The sequence below is a fragment of the Motacilla alba genome, chromosome 10 (assembly GCF_015832195.1).
Source record: "Motacilla alba alba isolate MOTALB_02 chromosome 10, Motacilla_alba_V1.0_pri, whole genome shotgun sequence".
Taxonomy (NCBI): Eukaryota; Metazoa; Chordata; class Aves; order Passeriformes; family Motacillidae; genus Motacilla; species Motacilla alba.
In genome coordinates this window covers 6,314,028-6,334,998 of record NC_052025.1, presented here as the reverse complement: position 1 = coordinate 6,334,998, position 20,971 = coordinate 6,314,028, and the positions used below count along the sequence as shown (strand labels likewise).

The 20,971-nt window shown below is 38.4% G+C and overlaps 1 protein-coding gene across 5 annotated transcripts in view; it reads right to left on the bottom strand.

Annotated features, from left to right (window-relative positions):
* The window catches only part of THSD4 (thrombospondin type 1 domain containing 4), a 244,912-nt gene that overhangs the window by 99,431 nt on the left and 124,510 nt on the right, over positions 1-20,971 (bottom strand). The window lies entirely within an intron of this gene.

Below are 20,971 nucleotides of genomic sequence, written 5' to 3'. Positions count from 1 at the left end.
ATGATTACATATTTCAGGCTGAGTTACTTTAGAACAAGACAATGACAATTTCTGTGCATTTTGCATACAAGTGAAAATAATTACTCTAATTGATGTTTTGTCACTACAGGTGCAACATCAATGCTGCTGAATCAGCTTACTTGAAACACCTAAGCCAAAGAACTATTTAAAAGGAAGATGAAGGCCAAAACAAATTTGCTGCTACAGCATTATCAACAGGTCCTTTAACTGTTTCTTAAAGCAAGCATTTAAAATAGCATTCATTTGCTTTGGACAGACACCATCTTCCAGCAATCACTAACAGGAAAAGCAGCAGACGCTGCATATTCTACTACTATTTAAGAAAAGGTAGTAGGCTTTTATTTCAGTGTTCCATGTAAAAATTTAACAGAGGAGGAAAAAAGCTGAATGTTCAAGAAATTCAGCACAAATTACATGATCAAATGGAAAATCTAGTGTGCTTTGGTTTTATTTTAATTGGTCATTTTTTCCAATTGGTGATCTACAGGTTACTTTAAAAAAGAAGGAAGGGAGAAAATTTTTATGTTGATGAAGTCATGTGTAAAGATGGCTGCCATATTTATAGCTGTCAGATAGGTATTTCCAATCATTACCTCATTTCATTTTTTCCAAGAAGCATTCCTTTCTGAATTAATTATTCAGATGTATTAAGGTTAAAATAAATTACCACTGTGCTTTAGCCTGAACTACTGAAAGACACTGGCCATAACATTTTACTCAAAATTCCTTCTATGAGCTTATTTTCTTTTAATTTTAATTTTAAAATAATGTTTGTGTTAAATTAAACACTTGAATTAAAGAAGTCTCTTGCCACATTATGTGTGCCTGACCGTGGTCGATGCTTTAGATGGGAGGGGACCCGACACAAGGGCAGAACCCGACGGTTGATTGGCACCCACAGGGGAAGAGTGGGAAGAGCCGCCATTCTGTGTCCTGTCCTCACAATTTTTCTCTCCCGCCACGTGGCAGGCACTATTTTGAGAATTAACAAGTAAACCGGGATCTGAACTGGGGACAGGGGGTTCAGGTGCAGGGCGACGGGATGAGCCCTGACCGGGGTGGCCAGTCCCAGACAGAGAAAGGGACTGAGTGGGAAGGGAGGTGGCAGGGAGCAGGTGGCAACCCTGTGCCGGTTGGCAGGATCCAGCACCCAACCCACTCATAGGGGAAGATGGGTTAGGATCGAGGGGGGTGGAAAACGGGGAAGGAGAACTGGGGTCCCCAAACTCCCTCTTTGCCTTGACGGCACCGTAAATTAAATCAAAAATAGGAAAATATTTCCCAACCCTATGATTCCCCGCAACTTGTAACTCATATATCCTTTTCCCCACCTTTCCCCAAAATGAAACTGATTTAATGTTTTCCCGATTGACCTCGGGAAAATGTTTGAACAGAAACTTAAAAGCTTTCAAATCCCCCTTTTTAAAGGAAATGTCTCCCTTAACTAGGGTGGAAGAAACTTGGAGACAGATCCCCCGCTCAGCCACAGTCAGGCGATTGCCCATGGTTATAAAAATGTGGCTAGTAATGTCCTTCCCTCTGAAGAATTTAGAATTAAAAAGACCCCAATGTCTGTCACTCACCCCGAGGAAGAAAAGGTCTTCAGAGGGGCTAGGGGGCTGCTGCCGGTCTCTGGGTGCCTGGAAGCTTCCTCGAAGCCACAGTGGTTGCTCAGGGCCAGAGGTTGTCGGCAGCCCGAGGGGAGCAGTCCTCCAAAAAACAAAGGGGGAGCTCCTCCCGGAGCTGGCACTGAACGGCGCCTAATGTCCAAAAGTCCCTGGGTCACAGATCCAAAGGGCTCTGGAGTCGCTCAAAGGGACTTGGGGGATGCCCAAGGTCCCTGTTCAGGCACCAGACTGCAGGTGGTGTCATGTCCTTGGGCCGGTCCCGTCAGGTCCCTTTGCTGGGTGTCCTTCGGCCAACCTTCCGCCCAAGCCCGGATAATGTTGATGCCTCACCAGAAATAATGAGCAGGAGGGCTTCTTGCTTGCCAAGTCCGGAGGAGTTTATTCCAAGGGAAGAGGTAGAGGGAAACAGGGATACGACTCACACCAAAGGGAAGCAGAGGCAAAAAAGCCCCGATGCCGGGCGGGGTTCGGTTATATAACCAAGAGAGAAAAGGGGTGGAGTTTGGGGAGGAGTCAGGGTGGGGTGACATAGCACGAGCCAATGGGAAGGAGGGAAGGGAGTGGTCTTGGGCAGGGGACCAATGGGGGACAGAGAACTACAGAACTTTCTGGAACGGGGGAGTGGGGAGCAGGTGAGTGACACACTGATTGACATACAGGAACTGCCTTATACACGTGTTGTCGCCCAAGGCATTTCCGAAGCCTCTCTCTGCCCACCTCCCACACCTGACCAGATAGGTAATTTAGGCTGCAGAAAGAATGCATTTTCCTTGAAAAAAATCCAGTGTACTTGAGAAGGATGGAGACAGAAAAATGCCTTTCCCTACCCTACCTTCTTGGATTCAGGAAATACTGCAGCTGAAGCACTGAGGGATTTCTTCACCCTCATGAAGGCATATACATCCACTCCCCTCCTTTCTGCATTTCACTGGCAGACAGGGTGATGAAAAAGGGCAAGAGATTCTCTCCTATCATCTGCCTTCTACAGCTAAAGCACTTCTTGTTTTGCAGTCCTTTTGGAAGAGCCAGGATCACAATGAATCTGGACTTCAGCAGATGAAATCACAATAGGTGCAAGAAGGACGAAGGAGTACTAGGACTTTTATAGATGCCGTTAATCAAAACCAAACCCACACAGCCCGGGGAGGAAGACAAAGGGTGAGCTGTGATTGCAGTCTGAGGGTTAAGTACATGGAGCTCTGTGAAGGGAAGGCCAGACATGGAGCACCTTGGAGGAAACAAATCCCAGAGCCTCACACATATTCCACTGCACCTCAGCATTCTTTCTTGGTTTTACCTCCATTAGTCTATGAAATACTAACACTTTCCCACGTAACTCACAGCTTTTATTTGTACCCTTCTGCTCAATTGTTTTGTTAAGAAAGCAGCTGACTTCACACGATTTCTTGTACAAAGAAGCATTTAAGGTGATAGCTATGTCCCTAAAATTGAAATATTGTTTGTCTACCAGAATACTCCACTGCATGGAGCTGCATGTCTCCTGCTGCTACCTTACATAATGAAGCTAGAGATTTACTTCTCAATCTGTATGTCTAATAATTTTTTTATCTCACTGAACAGTTATGAAAAAGACAAAGGGTTGCTGTGCAAAATACTCTTTCAAAGAGTTTGCAATTATTCCACACAGTCACTTTGTGTCCTGACTAATACTTTCGTTGGTTAACTACTTTCCAACTAAATGTTCAACTTCTGTTCCTGCTTCTTCCCCTTCCTAAACTGCACAATCCTCATTTTTCCACTTTTTGTCATCTAAAGTCATTCCAAGTTTGCCTTCTTTTCTGTTTCTCATATTTTTCTTTCTCTTTTGTGAGGAAATAGAGATCAGTTTAGAAAGTACACACCATTAAAAAGGTATTACAACATCCAGTGAGAACAGCATTACAAAGCAAGTTTCAAACATTGGCCTATACTTAGGTCAGCCCAGTGCAGGTTACAGCAGTGGGAGTTGTCAGTTCCTCCCATAAGAACAAGTTACCTTCATGACCATCCTGTTTTCTCCTCTTACTGCCATGGTACTGGCAGTGCACGGTGCTTTTCAACTACACTCAAACCCTTAAAAGGAAATCTGAGCATTTCCTTCCTCTTCTGCCTGCTCTTGCTTAAAGTTAAAACTTTTGATTACAAAGCCAGACTTTACTAAGAAGGTCCAACTTCAAAGAGCTGAATATTAACCTCAAATCAATTTATCATCTTGGATCTTTTCTTTGCTACTGAATCTGTTATCCCTCTCCCCTTTCTGGCCTTATGATGTGCCAGAGGGAGGAAAGGACCTTTGGTTATCACCTGCCCAGGACTGGGCTAGAATGTGTATTTTTCATGGCCATATTCCAATTTTCTGTATTTTGATGATAGAATTCTGGTTTATATTCCAAGTTCTCATAGCACCTCTCTGCCTCCCCAGACAGTAGTTGCATAGTGCAAGGAGAATAAGATGACATTTATGAGGCATTCCTTCCTCTGACCAATACTACGTTTTGACTACAGAGCAAGTGGACACCATTCTTTGAACTCTAATTTTTATGACTACCATTCATCTTGTGACAAAATTTTTTATTTCTGCATTTGTTAATCAATGTCTTTGTTTTCCTAATAAGGCATTAAGATTTTTAGCACCATATTCTGTTTCTCCTCACGCTTAAACTTTGATATTATTTTCTTAAGTATTTTCATAACATATTATTCAACATTATTCATGCTGTCTTCTTCCTCTTCCTATACACAAAAGAGCAAAGAATGGTGAAACCAAAAGGAAAAGAGTTCTTTGATGGATCCTATTTAATCTCCTTTTCTGTATGCATGAAAAAAGAGACACATATTTCTAGAAAACTACCTCTCATCACCCAAGTTTCACATAAGGCATTTGGATCTGTGTTTCCTGTTGAAGTGTGGCAAATGAGCAGCCACTAAAAATAGGACCCGAAGGAAAAGCAGACCTTACCCTTTAAAATATTAGAACCTGTTCCTTCACAACTGCCACGAAAACTGGAATAAACCTATACTTGGTACCAGTGCTATATTTGAGCACTTTACTTAAAATAAGAAATGAGACTAAGTCTGTTGGTCCATTCAAAAAATAAATATCCATGAAAAATTCTAAATAATCTGTAACTATATCAGATAAATTATAAATCATACAAATAATGCATACCTATTTCCTGGGAAAAGCAGGCCTCCTCCTAGGTAAAACATTCTAAATATGAGTTTGAATGACGGTATTTTCAAATCTTTCACTTCTTCATCAGGGATAAAGGTTGATACTTCTAATTCTACATGTAGAAAGTAATTTAAAGATACAACAAGATCTGGATCATGTAAATATCCTTGTTTTAATTATAAAACCAAATAAACAGAGAAGTATCAAAAAAACCAAACAAGTACAAAATGGCATAACACAATAGACAACAACCTACTCCATGAATCCTCCTATGAGATCAGAATTATAAAGGAGAGTCTCTTCAGGTCCGAAACTAAAAACTTGGAAACCAGATTTTAGTGGTAATACCCGTTTTCCCAAGTGTCCAGCTGGCAAATGACAGCTACATTAAACATGCCATCATAAAATGATGGGAACAAGCTGTCTCCATGAGAAAACTAACCAGATAGGATTGTGAATCTAATAGTAATTTTCAGTTTTGCTAGGAAACATTCCTGAAATTCTTTCAGAGGAGGAAGCCCTGGTAGTACATGTTTTCTTGCATACACATTCCCTGACCTGTTATTTTCTACATTGGTAAAAATCTCAAAGCATTAATGATATTCTTTGAGATGGAAGAAAACAGAACTTTGAAGATCACTGTGAGTCCTTCCCAGTAGTAGCACATGCTAGGCCAATATGCAGATAGGAACGGTGTAAAAAACATTATAGTAAAATCTACTTTTGCAAGAAATCAGCATCACCTCCTGCCAACTAATGATGAAGAGAAAGCTCTGCAAAAACTGGCTGGTATTTTTCATGCTTAGTACTTTACTAAAGCAATAAACAGTACCAGTCACCTTCAGAAACTGTCAGGGAGCAGTGACAGCAGTGACAGCAGTGACAGGGGCTCCCTAAAGGGATGGGGAGTCAGGTGTCACGCTCCAACAAGGGCAGCAGGGCAGGTGCCTTCCCTGCCAGGACTCTGTGCCACTGCCACCACAAGTCAGAGACAGGCAGGTCCAGGGAGGGCAGATCCAGGGGGGATTGCCAGCAGAATCTAGCAGAAGCAAAAGGAAGAAGGTAGGAGATTGTATCTGGAAGCAGATAAACAGTCTTGAAACAGAGGTAACCTCATAAGGAGTCAGTACTGCACATATCACACAAACTAATTAGGGGACAGGACTAGAGCAGCATTCATGGAACAAAAGAAAGTCAACATCCCAGCAGGAGGAGTCATGCAGCTGGAGAACCAGAGCCAAGGACAATCCTACAGCACAGGCACCTCTGTTCTCTGATGTCACGGAGGTACTAAATCACAGATTAAGATCCAAAGGATGAACAGAAAGAATCTTGGAAGACTTGTATCATGACCCATTGTATTTTTATAGTTTATAGGAATACCAAGCTTCCACACACTTCTGACAGGAAAAAAAAGGGAAAATAGCTGTTTTGTTGCCAAAGAAAATGTATATGTTTGACTGAAAACTTGGGATTTAACTGAAATGCTGGTCAAAATGCACTGGGATGCACACTCATCCAGAATCCAAATACAGGAAGAAGGAGGAGGAAGGTTTCCAAAGGAATTTCATTACACACCCCAAGTTACCTGAAGTGAGCAGAGAGAACTAATTTCACTTAGGGCAGCCTACATATAGTAGCCTACACTTTAGGCAGGAAGCACATCTCTACTTTTCCCATCTAAGTACTAAACTCCTGAGTCAAAGATGCAGTTATTCCTTCCCAAAAATCTCTCCATATTCTGTTTGATTCTATCTTCCCAGTTTACCATCACTACCAACAGGATTGTCAGATCTCAGCATACTGCCAGCCTCTAATGCATTGCAAATTAAAAGACTTAACACCAGCCTAGGTCAAAATCTACCCCGTTAGTAGACTAAAGGCTCATTTTTCACCACTGGGGGTCCAGGCCAGGTTAAAAACACACAGCACCAGCAGATCACTTACACTGCTGGTGCAAATTAGGTACAAATTAGAAGCATAGCTGCAGTGCTAGAACAAGGCTTCTCTTTCTCTGCAGATCTATAACGTATAAAAATGAACAAACTCTTTCTAAATAAATAGAAACTGTGCATCTTTATTGCCTAGATAAAACAAACTTCTGGGGAATCTGATTGTTTATACAGTAGATTTTTTGGATAGTTTATCTTATAAATGTGCTCACTTTCGAAGTAATCCTATTAAACACATGCTGCCCATTAGAACCAAGTGAACCTTCAGTGCATGTGGAGTCTTCCAGCTATCTGGACAGTGATCCCACATGCTTAAAAGCTTGAGAAGCACACAGTTAGAGCTGACTTCATTCCATTTTTCTAGGTGTCTTTCAAGTACACATACCATTTCTGAAAATGACCAATTCTGCATGGCTGATTTCTGCTACACAGGAAATTGGAACCATATAGCTACAGATTATGTTAAATCTTGAGCTAAATGGCATGTGTATGAATTCTGAAAATTCATATGCAGCTCAAACTAGATAAGAAGTATCTTAAAATAATTATGCATCCTTGTGTCTCAAATATTTCATTTCCTACTGGATTAGCAACTCACAAAATTGATAAATACTTGAATAAACAGCTGACGATTCTCTGAGTACCCAGAGCACATCCAGTATAATTTAACTTGAAATTTCCCTTCCTGAATCCACCAACTGAAACAAGTTCAGTACTGTCAGATTTTCTCATGGGACCAACAACTTGTCTAAATGCAGGCAAATTCACTTCTCTACTATATAAGGAAGAGAGTAAAGCCCAAAATGACTGCATGAAATTGTTTGGTACTCTGAAAACTTTTCTTAAGTCACTTAGCATGCCATTTTATTTGCCAGCAGATATATATATATATATAGATATAAGATATATATATATATATAGATAGATATATAGATATAGATATAGATATAGATATATGAAAGACTTCAGTTTTAATTTTACAGTGTAGAATCTCTACACAATGGCACAAAATCTGGAAATACTGTTTGCTGGTAACAAGGTGTAAATAAATCTAGAAATAATTCTAGTGGGAACACAGAGAAAAAAATTACTTCTTAAAAGGTCACCTAGAACAAAGGAAATGAGGAAATCTTCTCTATGTGCATTTTGAAAGACACAAATGGTGCTGATTACTTTATCCCCATACTCAGACTGTCTACGTGGGTTAAAGCTAGCAATAATACCAGTTCTAATCTTAAAGGCCCGTGGAGAGACATAAAACCAGACTGCTTAAGAAATCTGGTTGTAAAAGCACATCTGTGCAGCCAACACCATCACATGGCTGGAAAACAATCAGAATTCCACAAGAATCAAGTGAATAAAACCCACAGAAAATTCCTTCATTGTGAAAGGAAGATTTTCTTTGGAAGATGTCCTGAACATTTCCAAATCTCTTCAATACAGTAATTTCATACTTGTGTGGAGCATGTCTCAAGTAATTTTCCAACAATGTTTCGGGGAAGGTTTCCTCACAATGAGCTACTTCTCAATTAATATATCATTTATTTTTAGGTACAGCTTCACGTGCTAGCTCATGTCCAGTGCCACAGTACTCACCAGGAACTAATTTGCTTGGGGTAGCAGTGTTAGAACCCTGCCAGCCCATTGGTAGCATAGCTGGTTTATAACTGATTTGCCTTTTTCACGTGTATTTTGCAAACCACTTAAAACTGCTGGTTTAGATACACTGTCAAGGGATTTGAGCAATCATCCAAAACAATGACAAAATTAAGAATAGTGAAAAAAAAAAATTAAGATATATTTACCTCATTTTTACTTTTTTGTCCACTTGTAGTTTTTTGGATTTTCCCATTATATTGGAAAGCTGCGAGGAGAATGACGGCACACATACATACATACATTCTCCCAGTGAAAAATAATCAAACAAATCCAGTCACCATTTCCACGGTGGCATATTTGTCATTACTTGTTTTAGAAGCATGTTGACAATTAAGAATGGTCATTATATCCCTCTCCAAGAAAACACCAAATAAAGTGCAATTTAAGGTGCTCAGCATCTGTACTTAACCTCAACTATCTGAATAACGTTTTGAATTACAACGCAGGATGCCTCCAGACCCAAACTGCCACCACCACCAGCTCGGGCTGCTTTGACAGTGCCAAGCGCCTCCTGCAAACTGCCCCCAGGAACCTGGGCTGGTGAGTTGTGTTTCCCAGGGAAGAGGGTTGGGACTGGTGTTCAGGGGCCTGTGGCTCTGAGTGGGCCTGTGTCTATGATTTTTATTTTTTTCCTCTCAAGCTTGCAAAGTAAGTAGCTGTTTTCTAGTGCCTTAGTTAATTTATATTTAATCAGAAAAGGTGTGGTTGATTGGAAACTGTTTGCTTCTCTTTCAATCTCAGTAACCATTTCATTCATTTTTCTAATATGACAGATTTTTATTTTATTTTTACTGAAAAGAACTGATGTTCTTCTCTCTTATGAAAGATTTCAGAGTTAAAATTTGCAGTGCAAAATTTTGCACAATATGCTAGACCAGAAATCTACTTAATACAAAATATGTAACGTTTCAAATTCCTAAGCACATTATTTGCAAGTGGATCAAGACAATACTTCAGTATCCAGGCTAAAATGTGGTGGTAAATGGCATTAAACAAATAAAATCTGCCATGGAACCCTAATGACTATTTTTCCAAAGCCAAAATAGATAAAGAATCAAATCAAGCACTACTCTTTGAATGAAAATATTTATTATAAAGTATTACTAGAGAATTCTAGGCATTTACCTTAAAAAAAACTTTAAATCTCATTCTTAGGACATGTAATATATCATAACTTATCAAGATTTTTTTGCAACCTAGAAACACTAAAGAAAGTGTTTAGTAAAGACTGGATTTAAGTTGGTAAACTTTCTTTCTAGAAAAAAAAATCTTTTCCTCTTAAAAACTTTAACTGTGAAGGATTCAAAGTCAGATACTAAACTTAGTTTTAGTAAATATTCTCATATCCATATCTAGAACAATATATTTAGGAAGAGCAAAGTTTTTAAGAATTTCCTATGCATGATCACCGATTCTACGTATTATTAGGCAGAACATAATCAGCTTCCAAGGGTATTTTAGGAGATTACCAATCAGGCCCTTCAGTACATCTGTCCTACCACCCCAACACTTTGAATCACTGCCTTTCAATCTGTGTAGGAGCCACAGACTATTCCTTTCATCGTGGAGAAAAATATAGGACACATCCATAATTCCCCATCTAGGCTTCATGCTATTCCCTTCCAAGGCGGTTTGGCAAGCAGGGAAGATATTTCAAAGGAAAACATATAGGGCCTCACTCAGCCATATTAATGCTCCTTCACATTCCGTTTGCAATATTATCCTGCCCATAAGGCTTATTTAAGTACAAGAACATCTTTGGCAAGCAGGGCTTTCAAAACAGGGACCCGCGTGGAGAATCCAACAGCAGTACTTAGTTTTCACCTTCACACAATAGCCATATTACAAAAACAACTTGTACTTACATGGGAACACAAAGTGATGGATAGGTTTAGATTTGAAATCAAATATAGCTTCCCCAGCAAATTTTAAAATTGAGAAAGTCTGCTGCTGTCACCTTGTCATTTTGCATAAAAATTAGAAGGAAAAAAACCAAAACCCTACGAAAATATACAAGCCAATATTCCACAGCAGCACTATAAAGGGTAACTCTAGACTAAAAAACCTATTTTTTAATTGGACACAATAGTGGGAAGCAAGGACTGTCCATTATATGGCTGACAAAAAACAACACACAGACACCCCTACCTTAACAAATGTCTTCTCTAAGCAACTTCATGTTATGAGTATTCTAACACAATGTTTTAACTGGAAGAATATATAGGGTTTTAATCCAAAAGACATCCCCATTATGCTTAATTTAACATTTCTCTTCCAAACTGAAAACCAACAGGGAAGTTTGATCAGTTACAGGATGGTGCATCTTACACTTGAAGGGACAAAGAAAATTCTCCGAAGCGTGATTCTGAAACAAAGTGCTGAAAGCAAAATCTCTTCTTGCATTTAAGAAACTAAGAATTCGAAGTCAAACTCATCAAGGTAATTCCTAAAGCACAAGGAGAAAAGACAGGTAAGAGTTGCTCTGCAATAAGGACTGTTACTAGTTTATCAGATGTGATCAGTTGACCATGGACAAGTTTTGAAAAATTATTTTAAGGCAGCTCTGTTTTGTCATGGGCTATTGTAAGACTGTTGAGAACATTTTTGTAAGAGTCAAATCTTTGAATGCATTGCATGCTGCACCCATCTTGGTCATCATTGTACAGTATGTGTACATGTGACAGATTTGCAACAAGTTTCTGAGCTGCAAGTTTTTTAAAAATTACTTTCAAGTTCAGAAAAGTGGTTTGGGATTATGCTTAAGAAATACAAACTTTAAATTTAATATGAAATTAAGTTCTAATAAATTTGCTCTAGAGCAGCCTTTTTATGCAATGCGTGACAATGCTGCATCTAATTCTGCATTCTGCCATAAATTCCATCAGGCTTTAGCACACCTCAGTTTACCACCACTATTACTACTCACACAATGTTTACTCTGAACATACACTTTCTTAGTCTGTGGGGACATTGGAATACAGAAATTCCCAGGAATATATTGAGCATGTGAACCCACATATTCCACACAATAAATCCAATACAACAGCAGCAGTATAAACACACTACTTCTGAAATAGACTGGTTTCACTTTTTCTAATCTTCTGTAACATACTTTTGCAGACACAGTCTTAAGATTCTTAGATTAGCTCCCTATCATTTCATATATCATTTCATATAACATTTCATATAACAGCTCCCTATCATTTTTCTTAAAAACGTACCTGGTTCTGTGTCCATTTGGAAAAGAAACCACAGCAAAATCAAAATCTTTAAAATCATATAACAATACGTCTTTATAGATAATTTTTCCTTTTACAACTAAAATTCCATTCAAGTCTGAGTTTGAACAGACATTCAGAAATATTTTTGAGAAAATAAAAATTCTGCATTTCTATCTGTGATGAATTCTACTTTCTTTTAATAATTGATATCAAGGTCCTCTGTCCAACTTACACACTCATCTGCTCTTTGAACCTACAGTGTTTTATAGGCACACACTACACACAAAGCTCTCTTCTTCAACTGATTAAAATGTGCTCATTTCATCCATCAGCCATGGGAATGCTGAAGAAAAAAACAAAATCATGATGATAAAAAGCTTATTTAAGCTTCAAAAGGAAAGCATACTCAGGGATGCCCCATTTAACACGTAAGGAGTAACAGATACAGCTACCAAATCATCACAGGAATGGATATTCTGTCAGCAGAGGGGCCAAACTGTAACCATCACCTACAGAGATTCAGACTGGCTTTCATTTGGTTGGTGCTATTTCCAATTCTGCCTTTTTTTTTTCCTTAGAGAACTGTGCAAATGTCCAGTACCTCTAGGTCTGTATCTTGTTCAACTCCAGTCTGCTGACACGCTGACAAACAGCATCTGCCAATTCAAAGCAGCTCTGACCAGACTGACTTGATGCAATTTGGCAACCTTAATCATCTTAAGCTGTCCTCTGGAATACCTGTTCTGCATCTCAAAGTGCCTTTTCCACACAAGTAAAAATGGTTGGTGTAACTTTGTAGAAATTCACTGTTTTGTAACACTGGGCAAAATGTTCTACATCTGGACAGCACAGACAAATACACAAAACGCCCTTTTATTCTCCCAGGTTAACATTTCCTGGAAGAAAGGAGGGCATGATTTAGAGGAAGAGCTGAGGCCTGAACATATGGTTGCTGTAACCTGTGCAACATAAGCTGAGAGAAGGAGAGGGTAGTTCATCCCAGTTCTGTTCTGGAATACATCTAAGACACACCCATAGGCACTGTATATACAAACCAAAGTAACACGCACATGACAGGCCTAAAGAAAAAAGCAGAAATAGAAGGCCTTTTGCTAATTTTCTCGCTAGCAGCAAGTGTGATGTCTCCCTTTGGAAAGGGAGTTGAAGGCCAGTGGCAATAGGAGAACAAATTAGCTGTATTGGCCTGGAAAGTTTATGATTAGCCTGGGAGGTCTGAAGCCTGCTGATCACTACAAAAATAACATTTCACTTTGATGCATGTCTATCGACTCTCACTATATTAAAATGTTTTCATTTCTAAATGTGTGTTTCAGCTGCTGTGTCTGGCCACCATGTGACATGAAAGTGAGGACCTTATGTAAATCTTTTTTCTTCTAATCAGTATTTCATATAAGAGAACTTAGTGAACACTGAATATTCTGTGTCTTGTGTGTCTGCAGTGATTTAAGAGTTCAAACTAAGGCAAAATACTCATTCCTGAAAACACATACTGGAATAAAATGCACAGGTTCACCATTAGAACTAAAATATCTTACAGAAAATTGAGTGGACAATTCTGATATTTTAAAAATTAGGCCAGAGAACTGCATAAATCAAGATCAAAACTCCACAGTAAAAGCATATGAGCTACCAGGACATTGACCATATATCCTCTAGCAAACATTAGAAAGAATTCATTTGTGTGTTGGCAGAAGTACAGCACCTTAAGCACTATTGCAATAAAAACGTCGGACATGACAATCAGACAGTATGAAACTATTCCTCACAGGGCCTTTAATACTTGTTATGAACTGCTGTATTAGAGAAGTTCAATCTTTCTTTGCAGCTACCTTTAGTATTTCTTCAGCCAGAGGCAAATAACTCTTTACAAATGTGCCTCTTCCACCTCTGACTTGAGGATTTGGGATTGGTTTCCCTAAAAGAGGCTTGTCTTAAATTAGCTTTACAATAAGAAAGAACTGCAGCTGTACAGAGAAGCAATTCTGTTAAGCTGCATGCTCTGTTGCTACAGAGCATATAAAGCTCCCTCTGTCCTCTCTTCATTGTACCATATGAGAAGAGCTAATGGGGATCTTGTGCTTATGGCAATGGTCAGGGACTCTGAAAAGTTAGGTCCTTACACTTAAACACAAATGCAATGAGCTGTCTGTGCTCCTACATGAACAGCTATATAGAAATATATTTCAAAATCAAGTTTGGATTTTAAGACCAGCATTGAATGAAGACCAAATTTCACAATTTTTGAGATATTAGTGAATTTAGAGAATTAGAGAACTTTAGGGAAATCTAACATAGATAGAAAACTACTAGATGGTTTGATTTGAAGATGCAGTTCCAATCATCACTTCCAAAGATACAGTGAGTTTACCTTCAACATTCCTTCTGGTCAATCTCTAAATGAAGAAAGAAAAGAGAAGCAAAAGCTCTTAACGTGCCCAGATGCCCACACACAATGACAGCTTCCCTCTTTCACAGTCTTTGTGCAGTTGTTGCCAAGGAAGTAACAGAAAAGCCTCCACAGGTCTTCACTACTCATGTGTCTGTTTTCTTATTAGAGAGCCACGCAAGTGTCCTCGTGACTTTTGTACAATACTCTTTCAGCTCATGGAGGCTGCTTATTTCTGCAAGTTTCTTCTAGCCCAACAGTTATTTGCAGGTAATTGCAATAATGACAGTTCTGCAAAGATTTTCAGAACAATATGAAAAAATTATATACCACTTCACTAGAAAATTATTAGCAACTTCTTTACTAAAACAGTTTTAGTGATCCCCAGTTCTCTTATGCAGGCATGTTTTGAATCCTACACAGAAGTTAATACAGATTCCAAACATTTGATGCTGACAGTTTATATGTGCAGGATAATGTATATTGTTGAGAGCATGTGCTATACAAACTAAGAAAACTGAAGAGATTGATTTAAAATTCACATTACACAGCTTGAGATAAGCTTCTGCATGAACCATCTGTCAAGGACAGCTACCATGATTCTGTGATCAAATAGCTGGTGACACTAGGGCAATTTAGTATACATATGCAAGTAAGCTGGAAATTATTTTAGACTGCTGTCACTATGCAAACAAACCAAAATGAAAGTTAAACAGAATGTTCTTTGTAACAGCTGAAAAAAGGAAGGGGACATTTCAGACAGATGTCACTGAATGTCTATTGAATATGCTTCTGGTATAGTATGAAAAATTATGCCAACGACTTTAATGGGTAATTAAGTGGTTGATGTGAATACACTGATAACTTTTCCTTGGTAGTCTGATATTTGTGTTAATTTCATGTCTTGTGTTCTACATTCTTTTATTCAACAAACAGAACAAAATCTGGCACAAACATTGAACTCTGATGAACTGAAGAGGCAAAACTAGGCAACCTTTTAACTGAAAGCCACAGATCACACAGTATCACACAACACTGGGGCAGTTGTTGACTTAATGGAAGGAGCACAACACTGCACATTTAAGATACTTCACTTCATGCAAGATTAAATTCAGTTGACTTATCAAGCAGCAAAGAGCTCAGCCATGGAGAGACTTAAAACACTGTGGACAGTTTAGCATCTGGTGAAGAAATATACACTGATGACATTCATGTTGTCAGGCTGACAGAGCAATTGGCTAACTCAGGCACGTGACTTTTGTTTGTTCTAACCCACACTGACTGTCTACCACACACAAACTTTTTTATCAATGTTTTCCTCACCATGTTTTCAGAACTCAAATTCTTCACCACATTGTTTCTAAGCTGTGGACTAATATTTATAAAATATAGTCTTATACCAATCAGATTTCTACTTTTGGCTATACAGTTCTAACAGCTAACTATAGTTTCATTAAGTTTTCAGCACAAGTCAAAATTAGTACAGAAAATGTAAGGGCAGGAGAGAAACTTATAATAGCAAATAATGTCATAAATTCAGGCTGACATCTGATGTCATTACTGCTTATTTAAGTACAATATGAATGCAACAAATGTTAAGATATTTTAAAATATTTTTAATTTAACTCGAACATTGGGAAGGTTACTGTTTGTCTGAGCTGGTCTTCAGCTACTAAAAATTCTGCATTTTAATTGGATGTGATCTAATAACCTTTCACTGCTCCATCAAAAAACCCAAATGCTTTAGACTTTCCAAAGCCAGGCTAGCTTAAGATATTTCACAGATTATTCCCAATGTTGCTTTTAGTAATAACTTTTTAACCAGTATTACTAGATAAAAACATGATCATGAAGGAATCCACTACCCATCCCCAGACACAAGAGACTCTAAACAGGAAACAGTGAATAAAGGGTTTCTTAGAACTGTGGAAAGACAAGAAGGCAGCGCAGTTGCATTGCAAGTTTGCAAATACAAACATTCCAGCTGAACCTAAGTGTGCACAGAAAAGGACCATTAAAAACGGCAAAAAAAGGATTATATTCTTTTTGCACTATATTCGTATTCCCTGTGCAGATTTTTTTCTAGCTGTGTGGTCCCTTGGCTAAAATGAAAAACATTCCTGGAGGACTTTTGACATTGCAGTGATGAGGAGTAAGAAGAGGCTAGAGAACACCAACTGCAGCACGGGTAACACTTGTTAGTAACAAAAGCTCAGCCTCAGCAAAGGAACAGAAGAAGCTGATAATGAAAAGATGGGAGTCAAGTGGGAATAGAAGGACTCTGACTAATATTCATGATGAACCGAGATGGGATACTGGAAGACAAGTGTGATGATGAAAAAAGGTGCAGGAACTAAATGGCTTAGAGGTAGACTCTCACTGCTTTAATGTGAACTCAGAGGTAAGTAAGTGCCTCTTGTCAGCATCCTGTGAAATAGGAATGTAACATCCATTTAGTTGCCTCCTATGAGCACTTTATATCCAAACAAAGGCATTAGGAGCAATAGTTTTGAAGTGATTATCTCAATATATATTGAGAGAGATCATATAAAATTATTCAGGCATGATTTTAAATGCTTGCCAAATGGGCAAAACAAAAAAAATTAAAATTGAAAATTAAAGAATGTATTTAAGAACTGCCCTTCATAAAACAATAAAAGTACATACTCGCAAAACTCAAATGAACACCATAACTTAGTTATTGAACAAGTAAGAACGTCAAATACAAAAACTGTGCACCCGGCTGCAACACCTTTGTCATTGAGAAACAAACAAGGCCAAGTTCCCTCTACTGACAATTTTGAAAGAGGTTTTCTCTCTCTGTAAATGACATGAGTACTGTAACCATGATATTTCATTAACATTATAATCATAAAAGGCTTTGATCTGTAGTTTATCAAGTAATTAAAAATTATATTGATTTTCCATTGTTTTCCTGAACTTTTAATCCTTCCCTAACAGAATCTGTGGGTGGCAATAACATTTTCCCTGTGCAGTAAGACACACACTGCAGATGCAATGGCTACAGAAAAAGACATTCCTAAACATACATCAGCTTTCATATATAAGCCCTTCCTCTTTGAGGAGCAAAGGTGTGACAATGATCAGAATCAGGACACGGACTTCTGACCCACGGAGCTCCTAAGAATGCTTTCTTCACAATTGTCAAGGGATTGCCACTGACATCAAATATAAGGACAAGAAAAAACTGGAGCTCACCCTGTGAGATTTGAGTTTCTTCAATTCATTAAAAGATCTGCTCATGGAAAAAGGCACTGCTATAAAAGATTTCCAAAAGCAAAACTTCATCTTAAATTTCACATTAAACTTTCAATAATTAATATTTAATGTTTAGCAAATCCAAAGAGAAGTTGATTAAATCCATTAAGTCAAGAACCCACCTTGCCCTTGGGGAAATTTTCAAAAGCACCTGAAGTGCAAAAAAATCAGAGATCCTAGTGCAAGTCAGCACATCTGTTGAGTTCACCTTTCCCAGTGCTTTGAAAAAATCTCCCCCATAAAGCAACAAAAAAGTAAAAAACATCTCAAAAAGCATCCTTTGCTCAAAAATTACTGTTCCCTCTATTCAGCATTAGATTTCTGATGTGCTTCTGAGAGTGCTACTCTTTGGAGAGTAAGCACCTCTTTATTTTGAGAAGAAATAAATAAAAAAATTTAAATTACAAATGTAAACTACTTTTCCAGCAAGCAATTCAGCTCAGTATTTCAAAATCCCAACAAAGCATTCATGAAAAAATAATTTTTTTTAAGCAAGGCACCAGTGACTTCAGGATCCCAAACTCCCAGTGCTGGTGCTGAAGGTCTTCACCAGTACATGCATTGCTGTGCAAGGCAGAGACCCCCAAGGGAGTGTTCAAGGGATCTGCTCCGAGAACAGAACATAATTTAGCTGTGACAAGATAAACCAACAACTACTGGGTCAGGTCTGTGCTGGCAAGTGGCTTCCACCACTGTTCCAAAAGGAACATCTCCAAAAAATCTCCGACTTTTTACCCATGTTATGCCCAGAGCTATTACAGCTGGCATAGCGCTGAAAAACAAATGCTCAATAGGATAAAGAGAAAAGAGTTTGTGCAGGAAGTTTGCAACTGTGTTCAAAATGAACTCCTGATGACATTTTACATGTTGTATGCAATCAAATTCTTATTCTTTCTTTGTCCCTAAAAAAGATCTTCAAAGGAAAAAAAAACAAACAAAAAAAACAAACTGTCAAGAGTCCTCAACATAAAAAAAGCATGCACTAAATGCTATGGGGTCAAAAGTTTGAAAAATATCTGGGTTTTTATTTCCAACATACCCACCCTACAAGTAGGCTGCATGGCTTTCCTTAACAGCATTCTTAGAACTGAGGAGAACACATGAGCCAATTTCCTCCTCCTCCTCTCAGGCACCATCAGTCCCTGGAGGGTTTGAGGCAGCCCTGCAAACAGCAATGTAGGTCACTCCTGAGGAATTGCTTGACCTGAGCTCTGTGCAGCTGTACCAGCTCTGGGATACACAATCCTCCTGTGCCAGGAGTCAGGTTTCTCCACACAAGGTTCACTGGCAACAGCGCCAAGGAATTAACCAGAGACTCAAGTCACTGGGGGGTTCATATGATTCCAAAAAAGCCAATCTGAACACAGTAAACTGTAAACTACTAACTAAGCCTTCTAAAACCTTATTATAGAAATTAATTACTCCTGAGTAGAAGGCTGGCATGCTAAAATGTTTTCAGAAGCATAATATTCTCTAGATGACAGCCCTAGGCACAGCTGCTGAAATAATCGTCCGCCATGTAAAAACTGAGGTTTACTGGTAAAAACTTCCACAAAAGATTTTCATAAATCAGAGCACTCACTCAACACAAACACCAGCGAGCAACATCCAAAGATTCCTGCTTACAGTTTTCCACTGAGTACTGCTGTCTTACAGCCAAAGATGGTACATTTTGCAATTATTTCTACGCAGTTACTTCTAAAGAAATGCCTACACGATACTTTACAGCAGATGCAACTCCCTCTGTCCTCCTTCAAACTCACCAGATGCCAAATCTCCCTGTACAGAGCAAGGGTGAAAGGTGTAAAATTTAACAGTGGGACCACATGCCTTTCTGAGACTAAGTACCAGGCACACTCAGGATCAGCATCATGTGGCTACAAAGCTTCTGCATGGCAAGGAGCATGAGCCAAAAAACCTTGTATCTGCCTGCCAAAAAGCATGGCAAAAGATTACTTCAAAGCAAGCTAGAAGTAGATTATTTGAGCGCCTGAGGCTTTTGGCTGAAAATTTTTTGACTGGATGTCATATGCATACCTCAGTCTCAGGGGTGCAACTTTAACTATTATCTTACAAGAGACTAAAACCAAGGGAAAAATGGAAAAAAGAAAGTAAAAACACAGGAAAGAAAGCTTCTGAATTAAATCTCTCTGCAGAGACACCACATCACCTTCTGGATCAGGACGTGGAAACAAACTCAATACTCACTGCATCAAAATCACAATGTAAGACTATGCTTAGTGTAAGAAAAATAATTCAACAAATGTGCATGCATAACTGACTTCTGGCTTTCATACCATCCATTAAGTTCCTGAGGTTTTTAGAGCAGAAGGTTATACTGAAGTTTACCACTCTTATAGTACTGTCAGTTCTCCCACTTGCACCTCCAAACGTTTTTACAAAATGTCATTGCAGCCAGGCATGTCATCCTGTGGGTTCCACCACACCAGCTACGACCAACAGGCAAAAGTCTTACCCAACAGTGTTTCTGAACCCAAGTTCATGTCAAAAAACAGACTGATCATAGGCTTCCTGTTTTTTTCATCAAAATCATTAGGAATAATGCAGCATGAGTCTTAAATATGCCAGCCCAAGAGAAAAGGCTGCAGTTATTAAATCTGATTTACTGAAAAGCTCAGAAGTCAGAATATTAGGACAGAAGACATTTATAAAGACCAAATAGCTATGCTGACATCAAATTACTCAGCTACTGGGCCAAAAATATCAAGATAAATTTATTGTGCTAAAAATATTATCAGAAATACAACCCAAAATAGCAATTTAAAAAAGCTCCAAGGAAACAGTGAGGCTTAAAATGAAAAAGAGTGGTTTACACATTCTAGTCTCAGACAAGTAAAAAATCCCCTACAGACGTAATTTTATCTGCTCTACTTGTTTTGCAGCACAAGTACATGACACAAAGTACCAAGAAAAAAAACAACTAGGTCTATCAGAACACTGAAATCTGATGCGACTTTTGCAGGTACATTTGCAAAATTCACTGTTTTAGATTAATCTCTGGCAGTATTCCATTGGGGGTATGTGAAGAGATTAAAAATCTGCCTATGTTCTTTTATTTACACCTCTAACACTCCACAAATACATAGAAGCACAATCTAAGAATTTGTAAAACAGGATTTATTCTTTGCTGTACACAGAATTAGTGTTTCACTACTAAATCCTAAAACTTAAATTTATGCACTTCTCTAAACTTCTCAAGTGCTGCCCAAGTCAAAACAAGAAAACACATGTGAAAAAGAGAAACTTCATGATTTCAACACACATCTTTGTTCTCACAAACCTTAGCACAAACCTATTTATTCCCTAAAGGAATATTTATTTCCTAAAGGAAAAATTCAGTCAAAAACAGCAGCAAAGGGCAATTAAACAGTATCAAAACATTCAGTCCATTTTGACTTGTTATTTGTTAGTTACAACTTTATGTTACAGCAGGAATAAAAAACTTGACAGTTTGGCATCTGAAAAGCATTCAATTACATAATACCTGATACTGTGTACAGCAGATGTTCTCAAACTGGAGCCCACTGCCCTCATGAGACCAGTAAAGACCTTCTAGGGCTTTGCAAAGTTCCTTGATTTTGCTTGTAAACTTGTGCAGTTACTTAAAT